Raw genomic sequence first — 21661 nt, forward strand, 5'->3', positions numbered from 1 at the left:
CCGTCCACGAATTCCGCGATAAAATTTTTCTTAGTTCTCCATTTTTCTGTGGAAGAAGACACCACACTAACTGAGCAGAAGATGATTTTGTTTTAAGTTATACCACTGTTCCACGAAGTTCGACAGTCCAGCAAATATAGCGATGAAGCTCGCCGAAGAAGGCATATTTTGGTGAGAGTAAGGAGGGCTATAAGGGGAGTTGGGAGGCCAAAAAAAAAAAAAAAAAAAAAAAAAAAAAAAAAAAAAAAAAGTGGTAGAATGCTCGCCTGCCACGCGGGCGGCCCGGGTTCGATTCCCGGCCGATGCATCGTTTTGCTTTTCCCGCGGTGCCGTGTGGCTTGCGCGCTTGAGATGCACGATCCACAAGAATGTATAGCGGGATTCCCTTGAGAAGAACCGAGAACGCAGCACGCGCGGTTCCCCACTCAGACGCTCGCGTCATGTTCTGCGGACTGGCGTCGGCCTGGCCTCACAAGTTGCTGTGTCCAGGTGCCTCCGAGGCAATGAACTTGAACGACGGGGAGTACTGCCCATCGTTGCAAAAGCTGCAGCACCACCACAATCAACTGGGCCGGCAATGCACGTGTAGCAACAGAACACGTTATCCACCAAGTAGTGTATCTCTGCGTCTAACAATGGGTACGCTACTTGCCCAGTTCCCAGGACCAACGGTCCGCCCCGTGCCTCGGTAGCGCAGTAGTCAGCGCGTAAGTCTCATAATTTTAAGGTCGTGAGTTCGATCCTCACCCGGGGCATTTAATTTTCTGTGACTCACGGTGGTGCTGTCGCTAGGGCTCGAACTTATTTCTTGTTTGTTATCCACAACGTTTCAACGCTTCAGAGAGAAAATTTATACTTCCTGTTATTGATACTGACAGCTTTCCTTTTCCTCTTCTCCCAGTAGAGCATGAAGCCAAAAGCATTGCTCTGAGACTTTTGAGGTGCGCGCCTTGCCAGCCAGTATGCGCAATGACGTTCGCAAAGAGAGAAGGGTGCGAGAGACCATCCGATCCGTCGAACGGACGCCCAAATCCGGTGAGATCTAGTGGCTAGGATGCCTGGCTATCACCCCGGAGGCCCGGGCTCGATTGCCGGAACCGGAACGGAATTTTTTCCACACGAATCGTCTCAAGTTTCAGCAGTGCGTGCTGCCGTTTCCCGTCCTGCTCGCAGTACAGCTACTGTTTCGTGACCGCCAGCAGAACATAGACGGGCGAAGCAGACACACGGTGACCCTAGAAGTGGCGTGTGGCTTCATGCGACGTGTTTCCAGCGTAGGGCTGAGCAACCGTCCGCGTCGAGGCCCGTTAGCTCAGTTGGTTAGAGCGTCGTGCTAATAACGCGAAGGTCGTGGTGTTCGATCCCCCCACGGGCCAGTAGGCTTTTACTACTACGAAAAGGCAGCGCCGATTTCAGCTGGCGAGTGTGATGACCAAAAGATCATCGCCGTGCGTGGACGTTGGCAGAGGATCCGAACCCGACTCGTCGGGAAGCGCTGCAGCATTCGCTCGGCAATGGTCACAATATGTTGAATACGCTGGTTCTCATACGGCAAAGAGAAAATGAAAGAAAATGCCCGATTGCCGACGTGTAACAACTTTGGCCCTTGTCAGTGCTTGGGCGGGTGACCGCATGGGAACACAGGGTACTGTTGGCAATTTTGCTTCCTATTTTTCTTTCTCCTTTGTTTTCGCAGCTGCAGACCGATTCAGTGAGGGAGACGCCACCGTGAAATGAAGGGGCGTGCTGTGTGTCCACCGCCTCGCCTCTCCCTGCCTCTCTCAGTCGTTTCTCGTGCTTGTCGTTTTGATATAGGCCGACTGGAGAGCGTCAGCTCTCGCGTCAGCTGAGCAAAGTCGAGACAAGTCGAGACACACTGTAGGCTGGTCTGCAGCGAGTAAGAGGGAGAAAGAACATTAATTTAACGGCGCGTGGCAAAAGTACTCATACGCAAAGCTGAAAGCCTGCTGCGGTGGCCGGGAATCGAACCCGGATCAACTGCTTGCAAGGCAACTATGCTGACCTTTACACCACCACCGCACAACCGGGCGCCCCCACGCCGCGCTGTGTCGGCTTCCCGCCAGTCGGCAGCGGCCGAAGGTGATCGTAGCCCTAGGCGCATTACGAGGTAGGCTAGGGGAGCACATGCAGATGCATTCGCACGGCGTATCCATGCACATTTCGCACCCTTTGGCAAGAGTCGGCGCCGGCGACGCAAGAGGACGCAGAGGACGGCGTTCTGGCGGCATTTTTAGGCAGTACAGTGCAGGATTCAGCGTCTGCAGCATTTTCTCGACAGAATGCTACGGCGCTTGACGGCAGTCCCACGTTATCTCGAGACATCTGCTCGGGAAGCAGCGAAAGATTGCTACTGGTCTGAGCATCGGTGGTTCAGTGGTCCGCCCACGCTCTGAAGCGGCGCCCGTCTCTCTCGCGGCCATCCCGTATAAGATGTCCTACATACGGGAGTACTTTTTAACGAGGAGCTACGCTCTGTCAACGGCTACCGACAGACACAGGACCGCCCGCGGACTCTACGTTGCCCTGACTGGACAACCTCCGCGTCATAAACTGGTGTTCCGGAACCCTACAGTGGAATGGGTGAACGTGTGGGCAAACATCAACAACCCGGTGTTGCCGTCGGATGTCAGTGCGCTCTGGTTTAAGATCGTCAACAACACCCTAGCGACGAACCAGCGGCTTGCCGACATTCATCTCCTTCCCTCTGCCAACTGTGGTAGATGTGGTGCTGTGGACACACGGGAACATCGTTTTGAGTGTGCATCGGTGTCGACGGTATGGCGGCTGTGTCAACGAATGGTCGCCCACATTAATCGAACGCCTCCTCACCTTGTGACTGTTCGTCGTGTGATAGTGCCTAACTTCAAAGCTTTCCCGCGGACGAAAAATAACGCCACTGTCTGGATCTTAGGGCATACGATTTATGCCCTTATCGATATGGCCGTCACTGATACTGTGATTTACCTGGATTATTTGTGGGCCCAGTATATGACACTGAAGGATTGCGTTCACTTTCGCGAACTGTTTGCGAATTTTTTGAAGGCGGCCTTGGATTACGGCTATGAAATGGAACTGCGGCAAACACCTTGAACTGAGATTTACTGAGCTGACGCGTTCTATTTTTACTTTCTTTTTCCTTCTTTTCTTTGTTTTATTTGCGTTATGGTTGGTGACTTGTGCCACACCCACACTACGGGTCGTTCTGGTTTTATCTCCAAGGGAGGAATGTCCTTTTACTTTTGAGGAATTTTATTTTGTTCACAAGACTTCATGGGTATTTTAGAAGATACAGCCTGTTTGTGTGGAACATTCATAGTTGCAGGAGTGTTTTTTTTCCAATCTCTTAAATTCTGTTTCCGGACTGTCGCGATTTCATTTTATTACTTTCCTGTGATTTCTGTTTCTTTCGTGTGATGCACACATCGACATAAACTGTCATGTTGTGCTGTTGTCCTGCGTTGCCACCTGTTTTGTAACAACTCTCTGCTACATCGGAGTGACTGACGTTAGTCAGGAGGGACAATATATTTTTCTTTTAAGCGGAATATGAGTTTAGTTGAACTACGAGCAGAAGAGTTGAACCAGCGGAGGAAAGAAGACCGTCCACGAATTCCGCGATAAAATTTTTCTTAGTTCTCCATTTTTCTGTGGAAGAAGACACCACACTAACTGAGCAGAAGATGATTTTGTTTTAAGTTATACCACTGTTCCACGAAGTTCGACAGTCCAGCAAATATAGCGATGAAGCTCGCCGAAGAAGGCATATTTTGGTGAGAGTAAGGAGGGCTATAAGGGGAGTTGGGAGGCCAAAAAAAAAAAAAAAAAAAAAAAAAAAAAAAAAAAAAAAAGTGGTAGAATGCTCGCCTGCCACGCGGGCGGCCCGGGTTCGATTCCCGGCCGATGCATCGTTTTGCTTTTCCCGCGGTGCCGTGTGGCTTGCGCGCTTGAGATGCACGATCCACAAGAATGTATAGCGGGATTCCCTTGAGAAGAACCGAGAACGCAGCACGCGCGGTTCCCCACTCAGACGCTCGCGTCATGTTCTGCGGACTGGCGTCGGCCTGGCCTCACAAGTTGCTGTGTCCAGGTGCCTCCGAGGCAATGAACTTGAACGACGGGGAGTACTGCCCATCGTTGCAAAAGCTGCAGCACCACCACAATCAACTGGGCCGGCAATGCACGTGTAGCAACAGAACACGTTATCCACCAAGTAGTGTATCTCTGCGTCTAACAATGGGTACGCTACTTGCCCAGTTCCCAGGACCAACGGTCCGCCCCGTGCCTCGGTAGCGCAGTAGTCAGCGCGTAAGTCTCATAATTTTAAGGTCGTGAGTTCGATCCTCACCCGGGGCATTTAATTTTCTGTGACTCACGGTGGTGCTGTCGCTAGGGCTCGAACTTATTTCTTGTTTGTTATCCACAACGTTTCAACGCTTCAGAGAGAAAATTTATACTTCCTGTTATTGATACTGACAGCTTTCCTTTTCCTCTTCTCCCAGTAGAGCATGAAGCCAAAAGCATTGCTCTGAGACTTTTGAGGTGCGCGCCTTGCCAGCCAGTATGCGCAATGACGTTCGCAAAGAGAGAAGGGTGCGAGAGACCATCCGATCCGTCGAACGGACGCCCAAATCCGGTGAGATCTAGTGGCTAGGATGCCTGGCTATCACCCCGGAGGCCCGGGCTCGATTGCCGGAACCGGAACGGAATTTTTTCCACACGAATCGTCTCAAGTTTCAGCAGTGCGTGCTGCCGTTTCCCGTCCTGCTCGCAGTACAGCTACTGTTTCGTGACCGCCAGCAGAACATAGACGGGCGAAGCAGACACACGGTGACCCTAGAAGTGGCGTGTGGCTTCATGCGACGTGTTTCCAGCGTAGGGCTGAGCAACCGTCCGCGTCGAGGCCCGTTAGCTCAGTTGGTTAGAGCGTCGTGCTAATAACGCGAAGGTCGTGGTGTTCGATCCCCCCACGGGCCAGTAGGCTTTTACTACTACGAAAAGGCAGCGCCGATTTCAGCTGGCGAGTGTGATGACCAAAAGATCATCGCCGTGCGTGGACGTTGGCAGAGGATCCGAACCCGACTCGTCGGGAAGCGCTGCAGCATTCGCTCGGCAATGGTCACAATATGTTGAATACGCTGGTTCTCATACGGCAAAGAGAAAATGAAAGAAAATGCCCGATTGCCGACGTGTAACAACTTTGGCCCTTGTCAGTGCTTGGGCGGGTGACCGCATGGGAACACAGGGTACTGTTGGCAATTTTGCTTCCTATTTTTCTTTCTCCTTTGTTTTCGCAGCTGCAGACCGATTCAGTGAGGGAGACGCCACCGTGAAATGAAGGGGCGTGCTGTGTGTCCACCGCCTCGCCTCTCCCTGCCTCTCTCAGTCGTTTCTCGTGCTTGTCGTTTTGATATAGGCCGACTGGAGAGCGTCAGCTCTCGCGTCAGCTGAGCAAAGTCGAGACAAGTCGAGACACACTGTAGGCTGGTCTGCAGCGAGTAAGAGGGAGAAAGAACATTAATTTAACGGCGCGTGGCAAAAGTACTCATACGCAAAGCTGAAAGCCTGCTGCGGTGGCCGGGAATCGAACCCGGATCAACTGCTTGCAAGGCAACTATGCTGACCTTTACACCACCACCGCACAACCGGGCGCCCCCACGCCGCGCTGTGTCGGCTTCCCGCCAGTCGGCAGCGGCCGAAGGTGATCGTAGCCCTAGGCGCATTACGAGGTAGGCTAGGGGAGCACATGCAGATGCATTCGCACGGCGTATCCATGCACATTTCGCACCCTTTGGCAAGAGTCGGCGCCGGCGACGCAAGAGGACGCAGAGGACGGCGTTCTGGCGGCATTTTTAGGCAGTACAGTGCAGGATTCAGCGTCTGCAGCATTTTCTCGACAGAATGCTACGGCGCTTGACGGCAGTCCCACGTTATCTCGAGACATCTGCTCGGGAAGCAGCGAAAGATTGCTACTGGTCTGAGCATCGGTGGTTCAGTGGTCCGCCCACGCTCTGAAGCGGCGCCCGTCTCTCTCGCGGCCATCCCGTATAAGATGTCCTACATACGGGAGTACTTTTTAACGAGGAGCTACGCTCTGTCAACGGCTACCGACAGACACAGGACCGCCCGCGGACTCTACGTTGCCCTGACTGGACAACCTCCGCGTCATAAACTGGTGTTCCGGAACCCTACAGTGGAATGGGTGAACGTGTGGGCAAACATCAACAACCCGGTGTTGCCGTCGGATGTCAGTGCGCTCTGGTTTAAGATCGTCAACAACACCCTAGCGACGAACCAGCGGCTTGCCGACATTCATCTCCTTCCCTCTGCCAACTGTGGTAGATGTGGTGCTGTGGACACACGGGAACATCGTTTTGAGTGTGCATCGGTGTCGACGGTATGGCGGCTGTGTCAACGAATGGTCGCCCACATTAATCGAACGCCTCCTCACCTTGTGACTGTTCGTCGTGTGATAGTGCCTAACTTCAAAGCTTTCCCGCGGACGAAAAATAACGCCACTGTCTGGATCTTAGGGCATACGATTTATGCCCTTATCGATATGGCCGTCACTGATACTGTGATTTACCTGGATTATTTGTGGGCCCAGTATATGACACTGAAGGATTGCGTTCACTTTCGCGAACTGTTTGCGAATTTTTTGAAGGCGGCCTTGGATTACGGCTATGAAATGGAACTGCGGCAAACACCTTGAACTGAGATTTACTGAGCTGACGCGTTCTATTTTTACTTTCTTTTTCCTTCTTTTCTTTGTTTTATTTGCGTTATGGTTGGTGACTTGTGCCACACCCACACTACGGGTCGTTCTGGTTTTATCTCCAAGGGAGGAATGTCCTTTTACTTTTGAGGAATTTTATTTTGTTCACAAGACTTCATGGGTATTTTAGAAGATACAGCCTGTTTGTGTGGAACATTCATAGTTGCAGGAGTGTTTTTTTTCCAATCTCTTAAATTCTGTTTCCGGACTGTCGCGATTTCATTTTATTACTTTCCTGTGATTTCTGTTTCTTTCGTGTGATGCACACATCGACATAAACTGTCATGTTGTGCTGTTGTCCTGCGTTGCCACCTGTTTTGTAACAACTCTCTGCTACATCGGAGTGACTGACGTTAGTCAGGAGGGACAATATATTTTTCTTTTAAGCGGAATATGAGTTTAGTTGAACTACGAGCAGAAGAGTTGAACCAGCGGAGGAAAGAAGACCGTCCACGAATTCCGCGATAAAATTTTTCTTAGTTCTCCATTTTTCTGTGGAAGAAGACACCACACTAACTGAGCAGAAGATGATTTTGTTTTAAGTTATACCACTGTTCCACGAAGTTCGACAGTCCAGCAAATATAGCGATGAAGCTCGCCGAAGAAGGCATATTTTGGTGAGAGTAAGGAGGGCTATAAGGGGAGTTGGGAGGCCAAAAAAAAAAAAAAAAAAAAAAAAAAAAAAAAAAAAAAAAAAAGTGGTAGAATGCTCGCCTGCCACGCGGGCGGCCCGGGTTCGATTCCCGGCCGATGCATCGTTTTGCTTTTCCCGCGGTGCCGTGTGGCTTGCGCGCTTGAGATGCACGATCCACAAGAATGTATAGCGGGATTCCCTTGAGAAGAACCGAGAACGCAGCACGCGCGGTTCCCCACTCAGACGCTCGCGTCATGTTCTGCGGACTGGCGTCGGCCTGGCCTCACAAGTTGCTGTGTCCAGGTGCCTCCGAGGCAATGAACTTGAACGACGGGGAGTACTGCCCATCGTTGCAAAAGCTGCAGCACCACCACAATCAACTGGGCCGGCAATGCACGTGTAGCAACAGAACACGTTATCCACCAAGTAGTGTATCTCTGCGTCTAACAATGGGTACGCTACTTGCCCAGTTCCCAGGACCAACGGTCCGCCCCGTGCCTCGGTAGCGCAGTAGTCAGCGCGTAAGTCTCATAATTTTAAGGTCGTGAGTTCGATCCTCACCCGGGGCATTTAATTTTCTGTGACTCACGGTGGTGCTGTCGCTAGGGCTCGAACTTATTTCTTGTTTGTTATCCACAACGTTTCAACGCTTCAGAGAGAAAATTTATACTTCCTGTTATTGATACTGACAGCTTTCCTTTTCCTCTTCTCCCAGTAGAGCATGAAGCCAAAAGCATTGCTCTGAGACTTTTGAGGTGCGCGCCTTGCCAGCCAGTATGCGCAATGACGTTCGCAAAGAGAGAAGGGTGCGAGAGACCATCCGATCCGTCGAACGGACGCCCAAATCCGGTGAGATCTAGTGGCTAGGATGCCTGGCTATCACCCCGGAGGCCCGGGCTCGATTGCCGGAACCGGAACGGAATTTTTTCCACACGAATCGTCTCAAGTTTCAGCAGTGCGTGCTGCCGTTTCCCGTCCTGCTCGCAGTACAGCTACTGTTTCGTGACCGCCAGCAGAACATAGACGGGCGAAGCAGACACACGGTGACCCTAGAAGTGGCGTGTGGCTTCATGCGACGTGTTTCCAGCGTAGGGCTGAGCAACCGTCCGCGTCGAGGCCCGTTAGCTCAGTTGGTTAGAGCGTCGTGCTAATAACGCGAAGGTCGTGGTGTTCGATCCCCCCACGGGCCAGTAGGCTTTTACTACTACGAAAAGGCAGCGCCGATTTCAGCTGGCGAGTGTGATGACCAAAAGATCATCGCCGTGCGTGGACGTTGGCAGAGGATCCGAACCCGACTCGTCGGGAAGCGCTGCAGCATTCGCTCGGCAATGGTCACAATATGTTGAATACGCTGGTTCTCATACGGCAAAGAGAAAATGAAAGAAAATGCCCGATTGCCGACGTGTAACAACTTTGGCCCTTGTCAGTGCTTGGGCGGGTGACCGCATGGGAACACAGGGTACTGTTGGCAATTTTGCTTCCTATTTTTCTTTCTCCTTTGTTTTCGCAGCTGCAGACCGATTCAGTGAGGGAGACGCCACCGTGAAATGAAGGGGCGTGCTGTGTGTCCACCGCCTCGCCTCTCCCTGCCTCTCTCAGTCGTTTCTCGTGCTTGTCGTTTTGATATAGGCCGACTGGAGAGCGTCAGCTCTCGCGTCAGCTGAGCAAAGTCGAGACAAGTCGAGACACAAGTCGAGACACACTGTAGGCTGGTCTGCAGCGAGTAAGAGGGAGAAAGAACATTAATTTAACGGCGCGTGGCAAAAGTACTCATACGCAAAGCTGAAAGCCTGCTGCGGTGGCCGGGAATCGAACCCGGATCAACTGCTTGCAAGGCAACTATGCTGACCTTTACACCACCACCGCACAACCGGGCGCCCCCACGCCGCGCTGTGTCGGCTTCCCGCCAGTCGGCAGCGGCCGAAGGTGATCGTAGCCCTAGGCGCATTACGAGGTAGGCTAGGGGAGCACATGCAGATGCATTCGCACGGCGTATCCATGCACATTTCGCACCCTTTGGCAAGAGTCGGCGCCGGCGACGCAAGAGGACGCAGAGGACGGCGTTCTGGCGGCATTTTTAGGCAGTACAGTGCAGGATTCAGCGTCTGCAGCATTTTCTCGACAGAATGCTACGGCGCTTGACGGCAGTCCCACGTTATCTCGAGACATCTGCTCGGGAAGCAGCGAAAGATTGCTACTGGTCTGAGCATCGGTGGTTCAGTGGTAGAATGCTCGCCTGCCACGCGGGCGACCCGGGTTCGATTCCCGGCCGATGCATCGTTTTGCTTTTCCCGCGGTGCCGTGTGGCTTGCGCGCTTGAGATGCACGATCCACAAGAATGTATAGCGGGATTCCCTTGAGAAGAACCGAGAACGCAGCACGCGCGGTTCCCCACTCAGACGCTCGCGTCATGTTCTGCGGACTGGCGTCGGCCTGGCCTCACAAGTTGCTGTGTCCAGGTGCCTCCGAGGCAATGAACTTGAACGACGGGGAGTACTGCCCATCGTTGCAAAAGCTGCAGCACCACCACAATCAACTGGGCCGGCAATGCACGTGTAGCAACAGAACACGTTATCCACCAAGTAGTGTATCTCTGCGTCTAACAATGGGTACGCTACTTGCCCAGTTCCCAGGACCAACGGTCCGCCCCGTGCCTCGGTAGCGCAGTAGTCAGCGCGTAAGTCTCATAATTTTAAGGTCGTGAGTTCGATCCTCACCCGGGGCATTTAATTTTCTGTGACTCACGGTGGTGCTGTCGCTAGGGCTCGAACTTATTTCTTGTTTGTTATCCACAACGTTTCAACGCTTCAGAGAGAAAATTTATACTTCCTGTTATTGATACTGACAGCTTTCCTTTTCCTCTTCTCCCAGTAGAGCATGAAGCCAAAAGCATTGCTCTGAGACTTTTGAGGTGCGCGCCTTGCCAGCCAGTATGCGCAATGACGTTCGCAAAGAGAGAAGGGTGCGAGAGACCATCCGATCCGTCGAACGGACGCCCAAATCCGGTGAGATCTAGTGGCTAGGATGCCTGGCTATCACCCCGGAGGCCCGGGCTCGATTGCCGGAACCGGAACGGAATTTTTTCCACACGAATCGTCTCAAGTTTCAGCAGTGCGTGCTGCCGTTTCCCGTCCTGCTCGCAGTACAGCTACTGTTTCGTGACCGCCAGCAGAACATAGACGGGCGAAGCAGACACACGGTGACCCTAGAAGTGGCGTGTGGCTTCATGCGACGTGTTTCCAGCGTAGGGCTGAGCAACCGTCCGCGTTGAGGCCCGTTAGCTCAGTTGGTTAGTTCCGCTTTAGACGCCGTGCAGTGTGGACGTGCCTAGTCTTCCGCTCCGCCGTAGCGTTACGTATAGTGGACTATCGTTTTTGTTTACGTGTTGTGTTGCAACTTCTGTGAGTGTTTCTCCGTCGTTGTTTCGTACCTTGTGTTTTTTTTTCTGTCCTTATTTCAGTGTTTTTTGTGTAGCGGTTTCGACCGCATATTTTGAAAATGTCGTCCCAGGTTATTCCTCGTCAGGCTACAGTTAGTTTTGCTTTTGACAAGTCAACCCGCCATGTGCAACCTAGTTCTCTTGAGATTCATGATTGGTTGGTAGATACCTTTGGTGTTCATTCGGATCAGGTGCACACTGCTTATTTTGATACCGAACTGTATGTTTTCTTTGTTAAGTTTATGGACCCACTTCAGGTTGATAAAATTCTTTCTAAATATGGTCATCAAGTTCTCTTTCGGCATCGGGATGATTCTGTAAGTACCGTGCTGCTTTCCAATGCTTCCATCACGTATACCAATGTTCGTGTTTACAACCTTCCACCGGAGGTGGATAATGTCTATCTTAAGGAGGGTCTACAGAAGTATGGTGATGTAAAGAGCATTCGCCTTGAACGCTGGTCAAGCCAACATCGCCTGCAATGTTACAGTGGTATTCGTTCAGTCGAAATGCACGTTAAGCAGAATATTCCATCTCACATGCAGATCGGTGGATATCATGTCCATGTAACATATAGTGGTCAGGTTGGCACCTGTTTTTTGTGCAATGAAAGTGGTCACGTGCGTACCGACTGTCCGCGGAGAGTTTTTGTTTTAAAAAATTCTCTCGAACAGCGTCGCAAGTTAACGGTCGCTGACCTCGTTGCAGGTGGTTCTGCTCTTGGTGTAGCACAGTCCAGTGGTAGTAGCGCCCCGCCACAGGTTTTGCGCACCCCTGATACAGAATTTCCTCCTTTGCGTGCTAAATCTGATGTTGTTCCGTCTGTCCCTCAGGTGGGTGTGCCACTTTTGAATAATAAGAGGCGTCGCCCACACGATGGAAATAGTACGGATGAGGATCTCCCTGAGATGCCCCAGTCCGAACGACCGGCATCCTCCGAGCCACTGTGTACTGTAGCTGCTCCCTTCCCTCCTGAGGTAGCGTTTCCGGTGGCGGCTGCTGGCGCCCCTCCGGCCTCCGACGCAGCTTCTCTCGAGTCGGGTCGTCGGTCGGGCCTGTTGGCGCCGTCTTCCGAACCGACTTCGATGTCACAACAAGTGGAGCCGCGACAACTTCCTGCTTCGCTGCCCCATACCTCTGCCAGCGGAGCTGCTCCGCTTCCTTCCAACTCTGCGGCCTCGGACCTTCCTGCTCACGTTTCGCCTCCATGCAGTCCATGTTTGCCGGAAGCTAGTGCAGGTGTTGACCATTCCGTTTTGTCGGATGTTTCCCCCGCGACCCCGGATCCCGCATGTGGACCGGCGCGGGTGGTGTCGGATACAGAACTTGACCCTCCTACGTCACCGGCGGCTGAAGTTTCCTTGCCCGTCAGTCGACGCAAGTTACGCGTTCAGCCGAACGTTAATGCTGTTCGTAAAAAACCGAAACGTAAGGGATCCGCGGAACGGGGTAGCAGTCCCCCTCCCTCGGATGCCTCCGTCACCCCTGCTATGGACTGTGACGCTGGTGCGTCGGTGTAGGTGATTTGTTTTCTCGCTTTTCTCTCTATGGTTCAAGCATACACCTTTCTTACCTTAAATGTTAACCGTATTGAGTCCGACGTTCGCATTGCCTCTTTGCGGCAGTTTATTTACGACGCCTGTGCGGACGTAGTGTTTTTGCAGGAAGTGTTGTTTTCTGATCTCTCTCTACCTGGATTTCAAACTGTTTTTAATGTCGCGCCGGAATATTCAACAGGAACTGCTCTTTTCTTTCGAGAGGGCATTCCTATTACTGACATTGAATTCCTTGACTCTGGCCGTGGGATTGGTTGTCGTCTTTTTGATCTCCGCCTCGTTGTTTTGTATGCCCCCTCTGGTTCGGGTCACACTGTGGCTCGATCGCGCTTTTATAAAGAAGAGCTTATTTATCTTTTGCGCCAGAGTCCTCGGAGTCTCCTGCTCGGAGGCGATTTTAATTGTGTTTTACGCCCTGCAGACCAGTCCCCCAATTTTAATTATTGCCGTGATTTACATGACTTAGTTCGTACGATGCATCTGCGTGATGTTTGGGAACACAAATATCCAACCCTGGTGAAATATACGTTTTTTACCGCGTCCTCATGCAGTAGACTCGACAGATTCTATTTATCTGATTTTTTATGTGATAAAATTCTTTCTGTCGATGTTATTCCTACTAGTTTTTCTGACCATTGTGCTTTTACTGCAACTGTAAATCTTAGTCGCCAACCTGCAAAACTTTCTCGTTCCCAGTGGATGTTAAATGTTTCCCACCTTGCCGACAGTGCTATGGATGATGTTATAAGTGGCGTGTGGGAGCGATGTCTTCGCTCTGTCCCGCGATACCCCTCCTTGCTGGTTTGGTGGACTGCGTTTGCCAAGCCCAAGATTCGTCAGACTTTGATTTTCTACTGTGCTGATAGGACGCGTGATTTTAAGAACACGTATGAATATTACTACTCTGTCCTGCGTGAACTATATGACGCGGCGGGTACCTCTCCACTGCGGATCCATGATGTTCGTCGTATTAAAGCCAAGCTCTTGAGCCTTAAACGACGACAGATGGATGGTCTGCGAGTTAAGTCGAAACCTCACTCTCTTGTTGAAGGTGAACTGACATCCTTGTACCACCTGCTACGGCATCAGACTCGTCGTCGTCGCTCCTTCATCTCTTCTCTTACGGTGGATGATGGGCGACAGCTTATTGCACAGAAGGAAATGGTTCGTGCTCTTCATCAGTATTACACTAGTCTATATTCTGCCGATGATTCTGGTGAGTCTCTTTCGGATGATGTCTTTGGGGATCTAACTGCGACGATCGCGCCTGACGCGAACGGCGAATTTCTCCGGGAGTTCCAGGTAGATGATGTTTTCGATTTTATTGCTCGCTCTCCGTCCAGTAAATCGCCGGGTCCAGACGGCCTGCCTAAAGAATTTTATCTCCGTTTTTGGCCTCTTTTGGGTGGCATTTTTACGCAGATTTTAAATGAGATTGTCAGGGGGATGGATGTGCCTGCCGATTTTAAAGTAGGGAAAATTGTTTTAATCCCGAAGTCCTCTGGTCGTTTATCTGCTGTCAATCTTCGTCCGCTCACATTGCTGAATTTTGACTATAAGACAGCTGCTAGAGCGCTCAATAGCCGGTTGTCTTCTCTGCTTCGGGGTGTGATTGGTGCACGTCAATGTTGTTTTCATGATAGATCTATTCTGACACCAGTAGCCGAATATCGGGATGTTGTCTCGGTTGCGGCGGTTACAAACGTACATTGTGCCTTTGCCTTCCTTGATTTTTATAAGGCTTTTGATCACGTCAGTCATGTGTTTTTAGATCGTGTTTTAGGTACAATAGGTTTTAACGCTTCATCACGTGGTGTTCTTGGCAATTTGTATAGGGGAATAACAGCTCGGGTGTCAGTCAATGGGCAGCTGACGCCGCCCATTGCTATCCGCCGCGGAGTGCCTCAGGGTAGTCCGCTCTCTATGTCTTTATTCGTATTGTCCCTGGAACCGCTGCTTCGGACTATTGCTCTCAAGCTTCAGGGTATGTCCCTCTCTGGTGGGAAGCTCTCTGTTAAGGCATATGCGGATGATGTCGTTGTTCTCCTCCGTCAACGTGATGATATCCCGTTGTTGAAAGGGGCAGTTGATGCATACTGTCGTGTCTCTGGAGCGCGTCTCAATCAGGGTAAATGTAAGTTCCTTGATATTCGAGGATTTCGCGATGCTGACGTCCCTTGGGCCACTTTTGTCGATCGCCATACGTCCTTGGGGATTATCATTGATCGGTCTCCTCTAAAAATGGCGGCTCTCAATTGGAAATCTGTCACCGAGAAGATACAGGGGGCTCTGATGGTCCATGAGCAGCGCTCTGCTACCATTTTGCAAAAAGTCAGAATTTTAGACACCTACGTTCTGTGTAAAGCTTATTATGTTGCTCAGCTGTTCCCACTTCCCATGATGGTGGCGAAAAGGTTGCGCCAATTGTCTAGCAGGTTTATATGGAAGGGCCATCTATTCAAGTTACGTTACGGGGTAATGACGAAACCGCGTCTCTCCGGAGGCTTGGGCCTCTCTGACATTACTCGCAAGGCGTCTGCTTTGTACGTCCGCCGAACGACTCTAATTGTTACGCAAGAAGTGACTTCAATTACATCCAGGCTTTTTACTGTTGTGCGTCCGGCGAGCCTTGCTCCACCTGTCGATGTCGGACGCCTAAATTTTAAGTTGAAACACATTCGGGAATTTTACATTGCGGTGAGTTACCTCGGTGACGTCTTCTTGCGGCGACCGGTGCCAACGACCAAGGGCTTGATTGCCCGCTGGGAGGGGCTGGCCGGTCCCAATCCAATAGAACTGGCGTCTCCATCTGTGTCCTGGAGGAACGTCTGGAAGAACGTTAGTCTGCCGATCCACTCTATGGCCGTGGCGTCCACGTGGTATAGGGTAATAAATAATTTGGTTCCCACCAATGTACGACTGCACCGTATTGGTCTTTCTGACACGGACACCTGTACTCGGTGTGGTCTCCTGGATACCCTTGAACATCGATTCACCTGCTGTGGGCACCTTGCTAATTGGCGTTGGCTCAGGAAACAACTTGCTTTTGTCACTAGGTCTGCTGAAGCCGCTTATACTATTGACATCATCGTCCGGCCCGATTCTTCCTTTTTTCCGCGGACGAAGCTCCATACCGTCATGTGGTTGATTGGCCATTTCGTACATTTTGTCAACAGTTGTCATGAAGAGGATGGACACCTAGCGTTTCGGCAGTACATGCTTACTGCTTACTGGCAGCGCTTGCGATTGCCAGGCCTCCGAGATGATTTTGCCAATATGCTTAGCCTGACATTTGAAAGAGAGGGTGTTGGCTAAGGTCACCTGTGTGAGCCATTTTCTTTTATACTGTTTCTGGATTTGCCGCCTTTATGTATGTTTCTTCTCTACACCAGGACTGAAGTTTTCGTGTTTTAATCTTTATTTCAGTCAGCAGTCTACATTATATAGTCATGTTTTAGGATTTTAATTTCAGTACTGTACTTCTTTTGAAGTGGCTGTGTGGTGGATATTCTTTAATATTTTTTTCAATAGATATATTCGTTCGAGTGGTAGAGTGTCTGCAAAAAAAAAAAAAAAAAAAAAAAAAAAGTGGCTAGGATACCTGGCTTTCACCCAGGAGGCCCGGGTTCGATTCCCGGTACCGGAACGGAATTTTTTCCACACGAATCGTGGCAAGTTTGAGCTGTCCGAGCAGCCGTTTGCCGTCCTGCTCGCAATATAGCTACTGTTTCGTGACCGTCAGCAGAATATAGACTAGGGAAGCAGACACACGACGACCATACAAATGGTGTGTGGCTTCATGCCACCTGTTTCCAGCGTAGGGCTGAGCAACTGCATCTGCCGAGGCCCGTTAGCTCAGTTGGTTAGAGCGTCGTGCTAATAACGCGAAGGTCGTGGGTTCGATCCCCCCACGGGCCACTACTCTTTTACTACTACGAAAAGGCAGCGCCGATTTCAGCTGGCGAGTGTGATGACCAAAAGATCATCACCCTGCGTGGAAGTTGACAGAGGATCCGAACCCGACTCGTCGGGAAGCGCTACAGCATTCACTCGGCAATGGCCATAATATCTTGAATACACTGGTTCTCAACCGATAAAGAGAAAATGAAAGAAAATGTCCGATTGCCGATGCGTAACAACTTTGGCCCTTGTCAGTACTTGGGCGGGTGAGCGCATGGGAACACAGGGCACTATTTGCACTTTTACTTCCTATTTTTGTTTCTCCTTTGTTTTCGGAGCTACAGCCCGATTCGGTCAGGGAGACGCCACCGTGAAATGAAGGGGGCGTGCTGTGTGTCCATCGCCTCGCCTCTCCTTACCTCTCTCAGTCGTTTCTCGTGCTTGTCGTTTTGATAAAGGCCGATTTGAGAGCGTCAGCTCTCGCGTCAGCTGAGCAAAGTCGAGACAAGTCGAGACACGAGACAAGTCGAGACACACTAAGGGCTGGTATGCAGCGAGTAAGAGGGCGAAAAAACAATAATTTAAGAGCGCGTGGCAAAAGTACTCATACGCGAAATTAAAAGCCTGCTGCGGTGGCCGGGAATCGAACCCGGATCAACTGCTTGGAAGGCAACTATGCTGACCATTACACCACCACCGCACAAGCGAGCGCCGCGCGTCCGCGCTGTGTCGGCTTCCCGCCAGTCGGCAGCGGCCGAAGGTGATAGTACCTGGCAGGCGCATTTCGAGGCAGGCTAGGGGAGCACATCCAGACGCATTCGGACAGCGTATCCGCGCACATCGCGCGGAGCAGCGGAGCGGTTGCGGCTTTGTTTACATCGCGGGGCGGCGCTCAGCGAGTGTTTCGAGGTCCACGTGTTCAAGTTTCTTCAACGTGAGTACCATGTCGACAGTTACTAGGGCAAACACTGCGCAGTTTGTGTTCGATAGAAATGCTTTGCGGCCCACCGCTTTTGAAATCCACGAATTTATATTCGAAGATTTGAAAATCCCGGAAGATCTAGTGGACACTTTTCAGTTGGATTTCGCGCAATATTCGCTATTTTTGAAGTTCTTTTCCGGCGACATGTGTGAAAAATTTGTTGAAAAATTTGGCGGAGTGCGTAAATTTAGGCATGTCGATGGCACAGTCAGTGATGTGCAGATTGTGCCCTCGGGTTATGGTGTTAGAACGGTTCGAGTATTTAATGTGCCCCCTGAATGCGGCAATGATTTGATTGCACGTGCTCTCACTCAGTACGGCGTTGTGTTGTCGGTAGTTAACGAAAAGTGGTCTAGTGCGTACCGGTACCAGGTTAATAGTGGAGTACGTAGTGTCCGCATTGACTTGAAGAAACACATTCCATCCTACGTAATGATTGCGGGCTGTAGGGCTCAAGTGACTTATATCGGCCAGCCACCCACATGCTCAATTTGTCATTCCACTGAGCATTTATGTGTTGATTGTCCCCGTAGACGACCCGTGCAGCTCCCACGTAGTGACGTTGCGGCTACTGGTGGCCACTTCGTGCCACTACTGAGTGAAATAGTAGCGGGCACTGTATCACAACCCCGCCCTGCCGACCCTATTCGTGCTGAGGATGTACCAAGTGAGGTGAATGTTACTGCAGACGCACCACAGGATCGAATGGAGGACGCTCCCATTTTGTCCTCGGCTGTGGTAGAATCGGATTCAGTTGCTAAGGAGGTCCCAGATGTTTCGGATCATACACCAGTTGCTATTTCGGAAGAGATGGACACCTCCTTACCACCGCCTCCGCCGCCTGAAGAGGTTCCCCTGGCACCGAGGAAAGGGCGTACAAAGAAAAATAAAAATAAGGGTACTAGGAGTCAGCAGTCAGATGACTTGCCGTGCACCCCTGTATCAGAGAGTGGCAGTGAGACTGAAGTTCAGACATCGTGCCCCCCTGCCTCTGACAGCTCTGCGCGCCAGGAGCGTATAAGGGAACAAACAGCACATCTCAAGGTGTTCTTAAATACGGCACGCGAACAGGGTGCGCATGCTGCGAAGCGCAAAAGCGAGCAAAGTAGCGAGCAGCTGCCGCAGCGCACGCGCAGGCATTCGGCGACGTCGGCCGCCGGTACAGCAACAACACAGGCGGACGAGGCCACGTACACAGACACCGCTGGTGGTCGCGCCCAACCGACCGACCGACCAACGGAGACGCCCTGGTGGAAGCAGGAGGAGGACGACCCTGGATCCCATTAGCGGCTTTCGGCGGACCTGTTGTAATTCGTGCCCCGTTTACCTGCGACGTTATGTTACGCTGTTCCTGCACGCTGACAGTAATTTTCTGCACAGAATTGTCCACGAGTTACGTAATGGGTTGCAGTGCTTCTTGACAGTTTTATTGGTGTGCTTAAGACGCTGCATCTGCGTCTTCCGTTTCTCATTTTTCTTGCTAATGCTTGAGTGTCTGTGTTTTAAATGGCCGCCGCTCGTCAACATCTAAAGATCTTCTCAGTTTTATCACTCAATGTAAATCGCATCATAGCTGCGCATAAAATAGCAAGTTTTATAGACTTTTTAACTTTGGGAGGCTATGACGTGGCATTGCTCCAAGAAGTTACTGTTAAGCGCTTCAATAACGTCCCTGGTTATGATGTCATCTATAACATTAACGTTGAAGGTACTTGTGGCACCGCTGTTCTTTATAAAACTGTATTGCAACCAACTAACGTTCAATTTTTACCGAATGGCCGCTTACTTACGTGTACGATCCAGGATGTCACATTTATTAATATATACGCGCCGAGTGGCACTGATCATAAACGTGCACGTTCTGTTTTTTTTAATCAAGATGTGGTTCCGTTTTTTGCGTCGACCCGCAATGTCGTAGTTGGCGGCGATTTTAACTGTGTTACTGCCGCAGCCGATCAATTTCCCACGGCTACCATGTGCCCGGAACTTTCCCAACTAATTGTGACAAATGACTTGATCGATGTTTAGCGTCATTTTCATCCTACCACGACGCAATACACACATTTTTATGCGAACGGTGCCAGCAGAATTGATCGCATTTATGTGTCGCGGCCGCTTCAAACCTATCTTCATAGGGTTGCGGTACATCCCGTCGCTTTTAGCGATCACTGCGGGGTTGTGTGTGACGTGCAATTACTGGCACATAGGCAGGCGCCCCCTTCCCGTGTTTGGAAACTCAATACCCGTCATCTCTCTGACGCCGGTTTACGTTGCGAGATTCAGAACGTGTGGCAGTTTTGTTCTGAAAAACGGGGAAGCTATGCCTCGGTCTTACAATGGTGGGTCGACCTAGCCAAACCGCAGTTGCGCAGTGTTGCGATGCGGTATGCAAGGGAGGCGTCATTTTGGGAGAGGCGCACCATTGCCTTTTATCAGCAGTGCCTCCAGGATGCGCTTGATGCGCCCGTGGCGCCAGATCAAAACTTACGCGCACGTTTGAATAGAATTAAAAGCAAGATACTCCAGCATCACCTCCACAAGGCACAAGGTGTTCTGATCAGGAGCCGACCGCAGTGTGAGACCATTGACGAAGTGCCAACGCTTTACCACTTGGCACGCGAGAAACGGTTGGCGCGGAGGAAAGACATTACCACCCTCATCACGGACACTGGTGCTCGTCTCACGGCGAAGCATGAGATCGTTCCCCACGTCACCGACCACTTTAAGAGGTTGTTCGGACGGACAGCTGCCGATGATGTCGCACGTTCATTTCTGTTAGATGAATTGGATACTGTCATCTCCGAATCTGACCGTCAGTCACTGGATGAGATGTTGTCACGGGACGATGTGAAAGACGTGTTGCGTTCGTGTCGTCGAGGGAAGTCTCCAGGTCCAGATGGCCTTCCCATCGAATTTTACCTGGCTTATTGGGATATTTTCGGTGAGACATTGACGATCATGATAAATGAAATTGTTCGTGGTGCTGCTGTCCCTTCGAAGTTCGTTGCAGGGCGTATTATATTAATTCCGAAGACACCGACAGCATGCCGTGTTGAGGCATTACGCCCTATCACACTTTTAAATGCAGACTATAAACTGGCGGCACGATGCCTCGCAACGAAACTCAGTGTGCTCATGGACAAGATAATCAGTCCCTTTCAGTCGTGTGGTGTGCAACGCCGTAGTATTTTTCACGCTGCGGCTTCGTACCGAGACGTGGTCGCGTACGCAGCCATTAATGACCTGTCCGCTGGCATTCTCTCAATCGACTTTGCCAATGCATTCGACCGTATCGGGCACGATTATCTTCTGTCCGTCATGACAAAACTGGGGTTCGGCGGCCACTTTCTCGATGCTATACGGAATCTTTTAACGTCGGCGACGTCCGTCATTGTCATCAATGGTTGGCAGTCGCCGCCCATTCCTATTACAAGATCCGTCAGACAGGGCTGTCCTTTATCAATGCTCCTATTTGTCATTGCGCTCGACCCGTTTTTGCGCGCAGTCGGTCGAATCATTGAAGGTGTCCAGCTCTGTCACGTCTCTCTCAAATGTGCTGCCTATGCTGACGACGTGGGACTTTTCATGGGGCGGGCACATGACTTGGACAGAGTTCGTGATGTTCTGATATTGTACGAACGTGCCTCTGGCGCCGTTCTGAATGTGCGGAAAACTGTATTGGTACCACTGGGTCGTCGGGGACTGTCTGCTGAACGGGACTGGTTCCGTGTTGTGCGCACCCACAAAATTTTAGGACTCGACATTGTAGCGTGCCCACAAAAAATGCAAGTTTTAAACTGGAGACGCGTTCTTGGCACTGTGAAGGCCCTATGTCGCAGCCACTCAGGTCGCCGCCTCAACTTACATCAACGTGTGGCTGTCATTAACACATTCATCTTATCGAATGCGTGGTACATCGCCCAACTGCTTAGTGTTCCGAAGCCGATCGGGAGGGCGATTTCGCAGGCAGTCTACTGGCTCCTGTGGCGGCATGAAATTTTTAAAGTCAAGGCTTCGACCTGTGTCATCGACAGGCAGCTGGGCGGCCTCGGTTTCACCGACGTTCCACGCAAATGCGGCGCTCTGCTCGTCCACCGGACAGCCACCCTGCAGTCCGACAACCCGGCAGGAAGCACCGCGGCACTCCTGGAGCTCTACCGCCCACGCTCTGAAGCGGCGCCCGTCTCTCTCGCGGCCATCCCGTATAAGATGTCCTACATACGGGAGTACTTTTTAACGAGGAGCTACGCTCTTTCAACGGCTACCGACAGACACAGGACCGCCCGCGGACTCTACGTTGCCCTGACTGGACAACCTCCGCGTCATAAACTGGTGTTCCGGAACCCCACAGTGGAAT

General features: G+C 51.2%; 13 non-coding genes across 13 annotated transcripts; 9 read left to right on the top strand and 4 right to left on the bottom strand.

Moving 5' to 3' along the window:
* The first annotated feature begins 682 nt into the window (after nucleotides 1-682).
* Nucleotides 683-755, top strand: Trnam-cau. The gene has a single exon. It is a non-coding gene; the product is annotated as a tRNA-Met (tRNA).
* A 546-nt stretch (nucleotides 756-1301) lies between these two features.
* Trnai-aau lies at nucleotides 1302-1376 on the top strand. Its single transcript has one exon. It is a non-coding gene; the product is annotated as a tRNA-Ile (tRNA).
* Nucleotides 1377-1968: 592 nt separating this feature from the next.
* Nucleotides 1969-2040, bottom strand: Trnaa-ugc. The gene has a single exon. It is a non-coding gene; the product is annotated as a tRNA-Ala (tRNA).
* Nucleotides 2041-4301: 2261 nt separating this feature from the next.
* On the top strand, nucleotides 4302-4374 carry Trnam-cau. Its single transcript has one exon. It is a non-coding gene; the product is annotated as a tRNA-Met (tRNA).
* A 546-nt stretch (nucleotides 4375-4920) lies between these two features.
* On the top strand, nucleotides 4921-4995 carry Trnai-aau. The gene has a single exon. It is a non-coding gene; the product is annotated as a tRNA-Ile (tRNA).
* Nucleotides 4996-5587: 592 nt separating this feature from the next.
* On the bottom strand, nucleotides 5588-5659 carry Trnaa-ugc. The gene has a single exon. It is a non-coding gene; the product is annotated as a tRNA-Ala (tRNA).
* A 2264-nt stretch (nucleotides 5660-7923) lies between these two features.
* Trnam-cau lies at nucleotides 7924-7996 on the top strand. The gene has a single exon. It is a non-coding gene; the product is annotated as a tRNA-Met (tRNA).
* Nucleotides 7997-8542: 546 nt separating this feature from the next.
* Trnai-aau lies at nucleotides 8543-8617 on the top strand. Its single transcript has one exon. It is a non-coding gene; the product is annotated as a tRNA-Ile (tRNA).
* A 604-nt stretch (nucleotides 8618-9221) lies between these two features.
* Nucleotides 9222-9293, bottom strand: Trnaa-ugc. Its single transcript has one exon. It is a non-coding gene; the product is annotated as a tRNA-Ala (tRNA).
* Nucleotides 9294-9633: 340 nt separating this feature from the next.
* On the top strand, nucleotides 9634-9704 carry Trnag-gcc. Its single transcript has one exon. It is a non-coding gene; the product is annotated as a tRNA-Gly (tRNA).
* A 375-nt stretch (nucleotides 9705-10079) lies between these two features.
* Nucleotides 10080-10152, top strand: Trnam-cau. Its single transcript has one exon. It is a non-coding gene; the product is annotated as a tRNA-Met (tRNA).
* A 6114-nt stretch (nucleotides 10153-16266) lies between these two features.
* Trnai-aau lies at nucleotides 16267-16340 on the top strand. Its single transcript has one exon. It is a non-coding gene; the product is annotated as a tRNA-Ile (tRNA).
* Nucleotides 16341-16950: 610 nt separating this feature from the next.
* On the bottom strand, nucleotides 16951-17022 carry Trnag-ucc. Its single transcript has one exon. It is a non-coding gene; the product is annotated as a tRNA-Gly (tRNA).
* Nucleotides 17023-21661: the final 4639 nt, after the last annotated feature.

This window comes from Schistocerca piceifrons, unplaced genomic scaffold, assembly GCF_021461385.2.
Source record: "Schistocerca piceifrons isolate TAMUIC-IGC-003096 unplaced genomic scaffold, iqSchPice1.1 HiC_scaffold_570, whole genome shotgun sequence".
Lineage (NCBI taxonomy): Eukaryota > Metazoa > Arthropoda > Insecta > Orthoptera > Acrididae > Schistocerca > Schistocerca piceifrons.